Genomic DNA, 7,534 nt, shown 5'->3' on the forward strand with positions numbered 1-7,534 from the left:
GGACTTGATCCCAGGACCCTGGGATCAAGTCCCACATTGGGCTCTCTGCTCAGCAGGGAGCCTGCTTCCCTCTCTCTCTCTCTACCTGCCTCTCTGTCTACTTGTGATCTCTCTCTGTCAAATAAATAAATAAAATCTTTAAAAAAAAAAAAAAAAAGAGCCTGGACAGGATCTGCTTTGTGAGTGACAGCGCTGGCACGTCTAACAACGTCTGGTACATGAAGTGACTCTTAACACCTGATTTGAGTCCACTCCCAGCCGTCCCCCAGGTGGCCCCCTTGTGCTTCCCTGTTCTGATGCAGAATTCCTGCCTCCATCCTGCTCTCTCAAACCCCCTCCAGAGGTCCAGGACTCCTCAGATACCAGGACCGCTCTGTTTTTGCAAACCTTTATGTTGGCTGGGGCCTGGGGCCATCCTGATGATCCAGTCTTCACAAGGCTATTTCAAATTACTACGGTTTAAACTCTAAGGTATATAATGTGCCACTCTTCCTTCTGCCTGGAGATACTTTAATTATGTTTGATCTGGCGAAACTCCAAGGAAGGCATGGCCCCCTGACTGTTCCTTCCTATCAGAGCCTTCCTGTGGTCCCATGACGATCATTCCTCCGCCTGGGGCTGTCAGCACACCCTCCCAGAATGGGGCTCTGCAGAGCTGTGCTGTTCTTTGCTGGCCGTGTTGAGACATCTGCTTGGGAAAGCTGGGCCCATGGCTTCATTGCCAACCTGAAATAGAGTGTCAGGCACATAGCTGCAGCTGAATGGAGTACAAGCCAAGTTAATGGCTTGCGCCTTGACCTAATCATTGACACTTGATTTATTCACTTAATCTTTCAATGATTAAGTTTAAATTTTAAAGTCAATCTGGTCTCTTTTTCATGTTTCTTCCCCGCCCCCTGCCCCGGATTTTTATTCTCCAAACAAAAATCCCTCATTACCTGGATGTCACCTAAAACAAAAATTACACCATAATGAGCAGATATCTGTCCGAAAAAGACATCCAAATGGCCAACAGGATTTTGAAGTTATGACCTGAATTCTACACATCAATTTTTTTTCTGGGCAAGAAACAAAACTGTTTAATATGCAGATGGCATGACCATCTATGTAGAAATTTCTGAGGCATATGAGGCACACGACACACAAAGAAGTGTTCAGCGTCACTTGACATCAGGGAAATACAAATCACAACCACAGTGAGATCCCACCTCATCCTAGTCAGAATGGCTAAAATTAACAAGTCAGGAAATGACAGATGCTGGTGAAGATGCAGAGAAAGTGGAACCCTCCTACACTGTTGGTGGGAATGCAAGCTGGTGCAGCCACTCTGGAAAACAGCATGGAGGTTCCTCAAAAAGTTGAAAATAGAGTTACCCTATGACCCAACAATTGCACTACTGGGTATTTACCCTAAAGATACAAATGTAGTGATCTGAAGGGGGCACATACACCCCAATGTTCATAGCAGCAATGTCCAGAATAGCCAAACTGGAAAGAGCTGAGATGTCCTTCAGGAGACGAATGGATAAAGAAGATGTGGTCCATATGTACAAAGGAATGTTCCTCAGCCATCAGGAAGGATGGATACCCACCATCTGCATTGACGTGGACGGGACTGGAGGGGATTTTGTTAAGTGAGGTAAGGCAGGCAGAGAAAGACAATGATCATACGGCGTCACTCATACGCAAAACATAAGCAATAGCATGGAGGGTCATAGGGAAAGAGAGGGAAATCATAGGGGGAAGAGGGGGAAATCAGAGAAGCTCTGGACTCAGGGAAACAAATGGGGTTTCAGAAGGGTAGGGGGAGGGGGTAACCAGGTGATGGGCATTGGGGAGGGCACGCGCTGTGATGAGCACAGGGTGTTATACTGAACTAATGAATCGTGGAACATTGCTTCAAGGACTCATTTTGTACTACAGGTGGTTAACTGAACATAAAAAAAATGTAATTGATTTTTATATATTGACCTATATCCTGACTTCACCAAACTCACTAGTTCTAGCTGTTTTTTTTTCCATATGCCTCAAAATTTCTACATAGATGGTTATGCCATCTGCATATTAAACAGTTTTGTTTCTTGCCCAGAAAAAAAATTGATGTGTAGAATTCAGGTCATAACTTCAAAATCCTGACATAAATAAGGTCCACTGACACACACAAACACATACCGAGATGCTCACAGAGAAAAATGGTCAATGGTGTAATGATATTATGATTTAATGACCCTATTTTTTTTTTTTTCCTTTCTGAAATCCGACTGCAGTAGGACACAATTGCCTCTGTATTCCTCTGGAGATTTGGGGGTCATTTTTCTTTGTTTTGTAGCGTGTGTGTGTGTTGCTCTGTATGTGAGGCATCAAGGAAAGAGAAAAAATGTTAGTGAGATGAATTATATTTAATCTTCCAGTCTCAGAAGTAGTTTGGTGGAACATATGTGATCCATTTTTCCCATTTGACACTGTAATACCTTTTTTTCATATCCCTGGTAGTGATAGATAATCAGAACAGGGAAAAAATATTGTGTGCCATAATCATTGTTTCTACTGTTACTGTTACTACTACTGACAGGATATGGGAATTAACTTTGTTTTGGCCACTGTGATCAATAGTTGATGTGAAATTCACATCGTGGTCACTCCGAGGTCATTTTTAGTGTCCTGCTGTATAATCAGAAGGCTGCTGACTTTTCGGAAGGTGTATCACCAGTTGCTCTGATAAATACTATTAAGCGTTCTCAAAAGCTCACGGGTGATTTCCTTGCAATTTTAATGAGTTAGATGATCTTATACATTTGAACATGAGTTTGCATTTTCTCCTTTCTTCTTTTAGGTTAATGAATTATGGTGACAGAATAATCCTAAATTCTAAGAGAGGTACAGTATGCCCACCTCCTTTCACTTACTTGTTTACTAAGTGCATGTTAACACTTTTCGTGGGTCAATCATATTTTCTCACAAGACAAGCATGGTTCTCTCTCTTTTTTTTTTTTTTTTAACATTTTATTTACTTATTTAACAGAGAGAGATCACAAGTAGGCAGAGAGGCAGGCAGAGAGAGAGAGAGGAGAAAGCAGGCTTCCCAAGAAGTGGAGAGCCCGATGTGGGGCTCGATCCTAGGACCCTGGGACCACAACCTGAGCTGAAGGCAGAGGCTTTAACCTACTGAGCCACCCAGGTGCCCCGACAAGCATGGTTCTTAAGTTCACGTTAGTTCACACCCTGGTCAAGAGTCAGAATGTAATAATAAATACCAACCACAAGAAACTCTAAGATCCCAGAGACAAACTGAGGGTGGGTGGGGGAGGGGGTGGGGGGATGGGGTAACCGGGGGACAGGCATCAAGGACCGCACCGGATGCGATGAGCACTGGGTGTTCTATGCAGCTGATGAATCACTGTCCCCTACCTCTGAAACGAATGATACACTCCATGTTAATTAATTGAATTTAACTAAAATAAAATTAAAGTAAGCACAAGTACAAAGTAATAATGTAAAATTGTGGAATTGGTGTCTGTGGCATGTTCTCCAGGTCAGGTCTCCTGTGGAATATGACTATGTCTCCCTTTTCAGGAGAAGAAAAGGCCCAGGATCCCTAGGAGGTCCCAGAACTGGGAAAAGACCTACGAGGCACCAACAGTCCACTCTGCACTCCAGGCCACTCTGAGGCGCTCACCGTGTCTTTGCAGAGCAATGTCCTAAGAACCACAGGGGAAGAGACTCTGAAAACCATCTTGTTTTTCCAGGTGGGCATTGGGGCTTGGGCCACTGTCACCCTCTTCTTCCGTAACTTCTCTCCAGTCTCACATGGACGCAGGCAGAGGCCTTCCCACACGATTCTCACCTACATGACTGTGGCCAGTCTCTTGGTTTTTCTCTCTGCCGGGATTCCCTGCAAGTTGGTGGCTGTAGTTCTGCAGAAGCGCCTGTCCAGTCTCGCATGTAAATTTGTATATCATATACACAGCATGGCTCGCAGCCCCATGACGGGCTCCACCTGCATCCTGAACACCTTTCTGTTCTTCACACTCATCCCCGGAAAGGTGGTGTGCACAACGCCCAGAAGACAAGCCCCCAAGGTCACTGGTCGTGGCTGTGGCATCTGCTGGATGTTCAGTGTCTTAAAGAACAGCTGTGTTCCCGTGAAAGTCACGGGTGCGCACGATGGGGAAACAGGGCCAACACTCAAGGGAAGGGGTCCGGCTCATCCTCGAGTCACCGTGCATGCTTGGTCATCCTGTGGCTTGTCTCTGACGCCATGTGTATCGGCCTCCTGGTCTGTCCCTACACAGGCACCCAGAGAGTGCGGTGGATTCATGCCCCTGATGGCACCCACAAATGCCCCCGGACACCAGAGCCGCCCCTGCCAACCTGTTGCCGGTGGCCACCTTTGTCAGCTTTTACGAGCTGAGTACTATTTTTTTTTTTAATTTTATTTTTTCAGTGTTCCGAGATTGTTTAATGCACCACACCCAGTGGTCTGTGCAATCTGTGCCCTCATTGTTTTGTTTTGTTTTTAATGTCACTGCCTTTTTAGAGTTCCGTCTGAGGTTGATACAGACCTCTAGTCTAGTATTTTGGCGGTTTCCCCACTTTTAGTCCCCTCTTGCTGATCCTTTGCAGCCCTGGGGCTCCTAGGCCCCGCCCTTAAGCTGTTAGAAGTCACCTGTAACTGTGCGGAAGAAAGACAGCTCTGCTAACCACTGTGCTCACTGTACCTGGGACCATCTCCTCGGCACCAGCGTTTTATACAACCTGCACAGTGATCTTAGAGTGTAAATCTGATACTGGGGCTGCCCCTGGGGGACCTCAAAGTCAACTCGCAAATGATGACCTTGAAACAGACATACAAAAACTGTTCAGGAAATCTGTCTTCCCCCTTGACCAGAGCAGCTGCTGAGACACGGCTCCTTTCTTCAGAAATATTGAAAGTGTTTCTGCAAATTTTATCTCGGCTTGGGCACACTGAATACCTGGCACTTGGCACGGAATCCAGTACGACATGGGTAAAAACTCCCCAGAGAGGACGGACGCTTCGTTTCACTGATGCAGGTAAGAAACCTGGCAGATGCAGAGGTGTTTTCTGCCTGACTTTGTTACTGCATTTCACTCCTATTTTTCTAATGTGCAGTAGAATGACACAGAAAATCACTGTTGCCCAGTGGTTTGATTTGCCTTTATACATTGTGGGTTTTCTTTACATGGTTGACCCTCTGTGAAGTTCATTGATTGGGTAACTGAAGTACCATCAAGGAGGGCTGGTAGCTGCCATCTGTAAACTTGCCACTCAGATTTTCTAGTCTATCACTAAAATACAGAAACTGGGGCAAGGAGCCGGATGTGGGACTCGATCCCAGGACCCTGAGATCATGACCTGAGCCAAAGGCAGCCGTTTAACTGACTGAGACACCCAGACGTCCCTGAAATTTGTATTTTAATGAGCAAATGTTGAACAGTGTTCTTTGAAGTCATAAGTGTTCAAACTGAAATAAAACATTGTGGGTGAAGTATAGTGTTACAGAACTAGCCCAGTAGGGGGGAGTGAGGTCATAGTCAATAGTAAACAAAAGACAGCAAGAAGCAGTTTCTTGTTGAAAAGACTGTTGGAAACTCATGCGGAGTGTATGGTCGCGCCAGGGGTGGGGGGCACTGTGGGCATTCAGAGACTCCCGTTGATGGCGGGTGCCGGCAGTCTGAGTTCCCTTGTGAGCACGTTCTGTCTCCTCCTTGGCTTTGCCCTCAGCCCCCGGGGCAGGCCCGGGAATGCCTCACCCGCGCAAGTGACCCCGAATCAAGAGGGGAGTCTGGTCACACCTCTCCGGAGAGTTCCGGAGGCTGAAAGAGGGGAAGGGGCGAGAGGGAAGGTGATGCGGGCTCCCTGCTGAGCTGGGCGGAAGGGCGGGGAGGGGGGCGGTTCGACCCCGCGACCGGAAAGAGGTCGGGACCTGAGCTGACTGAGCCGCCCCGGCGCCCCCGGGGTCACGTCTTAGGCTCTTATAAAGGTTTTATTAATTTGTTTGAGTGAGAGCAGGGATGGGGGGTGGAGGGAGAGAGAAGCCGGGTCCTCCCTCGGCAGGGCGCCCGCGGGGGCTCCATCCCGGACCCCGGGCGCACGACCCACCGAGCCGACCCCCCCGGGAAATTCCATCCACTCGAGAGGCCGCAGGCGCGGCAGCTGCCCGGGGGCACGTGGCCATCGCGCTCCCAGAGACTCCCTGTGCGCCTTCCGTGTCCCCTCGACGCCGGACCCCAGCCGCGATTCCGAGCTGGCCTCCGGGGCTGGGGAGCGCGACCGGCTCTCCCGCCGCACCCCTGGCGGTCCCCACGGGATCAGCCAGGGGCTGCCCCGCCGCACCCCTCCCCGTCTCCGCCGGAACCGCCAGCGCTGACCCGCCGCACCTGCGGGCGATGATGGCGATTTGCTCCCGGGAAGAAACTGGCTCCTCCCCGAGCGGCCGGCGCGCTCCTCGTGGAGGGTCAGCGTGACCCCGGCAGGCCTGGCAGGGCGCCTCCGCGGGGAGGTCGGGCAGAGATCCCCGTCCCTGCAACCTCATCTCGTCCGACCGGCGCTTTCCCACACGCAGCTCCGCAGCGGGGACCACGGGGCAGGGGCTTCCTCCTGCTTGCGGCGAACCCGGGGGCAGGAACGGGTGTGCGCTCATGCACCTGCGCGGACCGGGCGGGACGTGCGCCCCCGCCTCCCTCCGTGCCCCGCGACTCCGCCCGGGCTGGGCAGAAGCGGGCGTGAGGCCGCAGCGAGGGATCTGCCGCAGGGGCCACAGGAGGCGGTGCGGGGCGGGAGCCTCAGGCAGATGTTGGGGCTAAGGAAGGCTCCGTGGGGCTCACTGCGGCTCAGTAAAACCCAGCGCCCCGGAGGGCAGGACATTTGCGGGTCCCTCTAATCCGGACGGACGAGCGCCAGCCTGCTGGGTCCCTTCCTGCGGCTGCTGGAGGTGACGCGGGGCCGCAGGACGCGGGGTTCGCTCCCGGCGTCAGCCCTGTGTAGGGGAGTCCACCAGCGGGTCAGGAGGCGACCCTTCGCCCAGCTCCGTGGAGGGGAAGGGAGCCGACCCGGGGCGCAGAACAAGCAGGGGTGTGGTGACGAGGATGGCGGGCAGGTGTGTGAGCAGGTGTGGGCGGGCGGGCGGAAGCCTGAGCAGGTGCGAGACACGGCGGCGCTGGGAGGAGGGCTTCGGGGAGGAGGAGGGTGAAGCTGCGTCGGGTGCGGGAGTGAAAACAGGCCTCGGCTTCCTTCAGCCGCCGGCGGAGGAGACCCAGCGAGGCCGGGAGAGCAGTGCGAAGTGCCTGCGGCTGCCGGACTCGAATGTCCCCCTCGGTTCCTGCTTGCGGTGAGCAGCGAGAGCTTCTTTCCCAAAAGCCAGCTCTGGGTCTCGTCAACGCTTTTTATCGTTTTTCCGGTTTCCGTTTTACTATTTCTGCTTTGACATTTGTGATTTCCCTCTCTCAAAGTACTTTGGACTTAGTTTGCTCTTTTTTTTTTTTTTTTTAATTTCCTCGAGGTACAGAGTGAGGT

General features: G+C 51.2%; 1 pseudogene; it reads left to right on the forward strand.

Moving 5' to 3' along the window:
• The window catches only part of LOC132005903 (vomeronasal type-1 receptor 4-like), a 6,029-nt pseudogene extending 1,258 nt beyond the window's left edge, over positions 1-4,771 (forward strand).
• The last annotated feature ends 2,763 nt before the right edge of the window (positions 4,772-7,534 follow it).

This window comes from Mustela nigripes, chromosome 17 (genome assembly GCF_022355385.1).
Source record: "Mustela nigripes isolate SB6536 chromosome 17, MUSNIG.SB6536, whole genome shotgun sequence".
NCBI lineage: Eukaryota > Metazoa > Chordata > Mammalia > Carnivora > Mustelidae > Mustela > Mustela nigripes.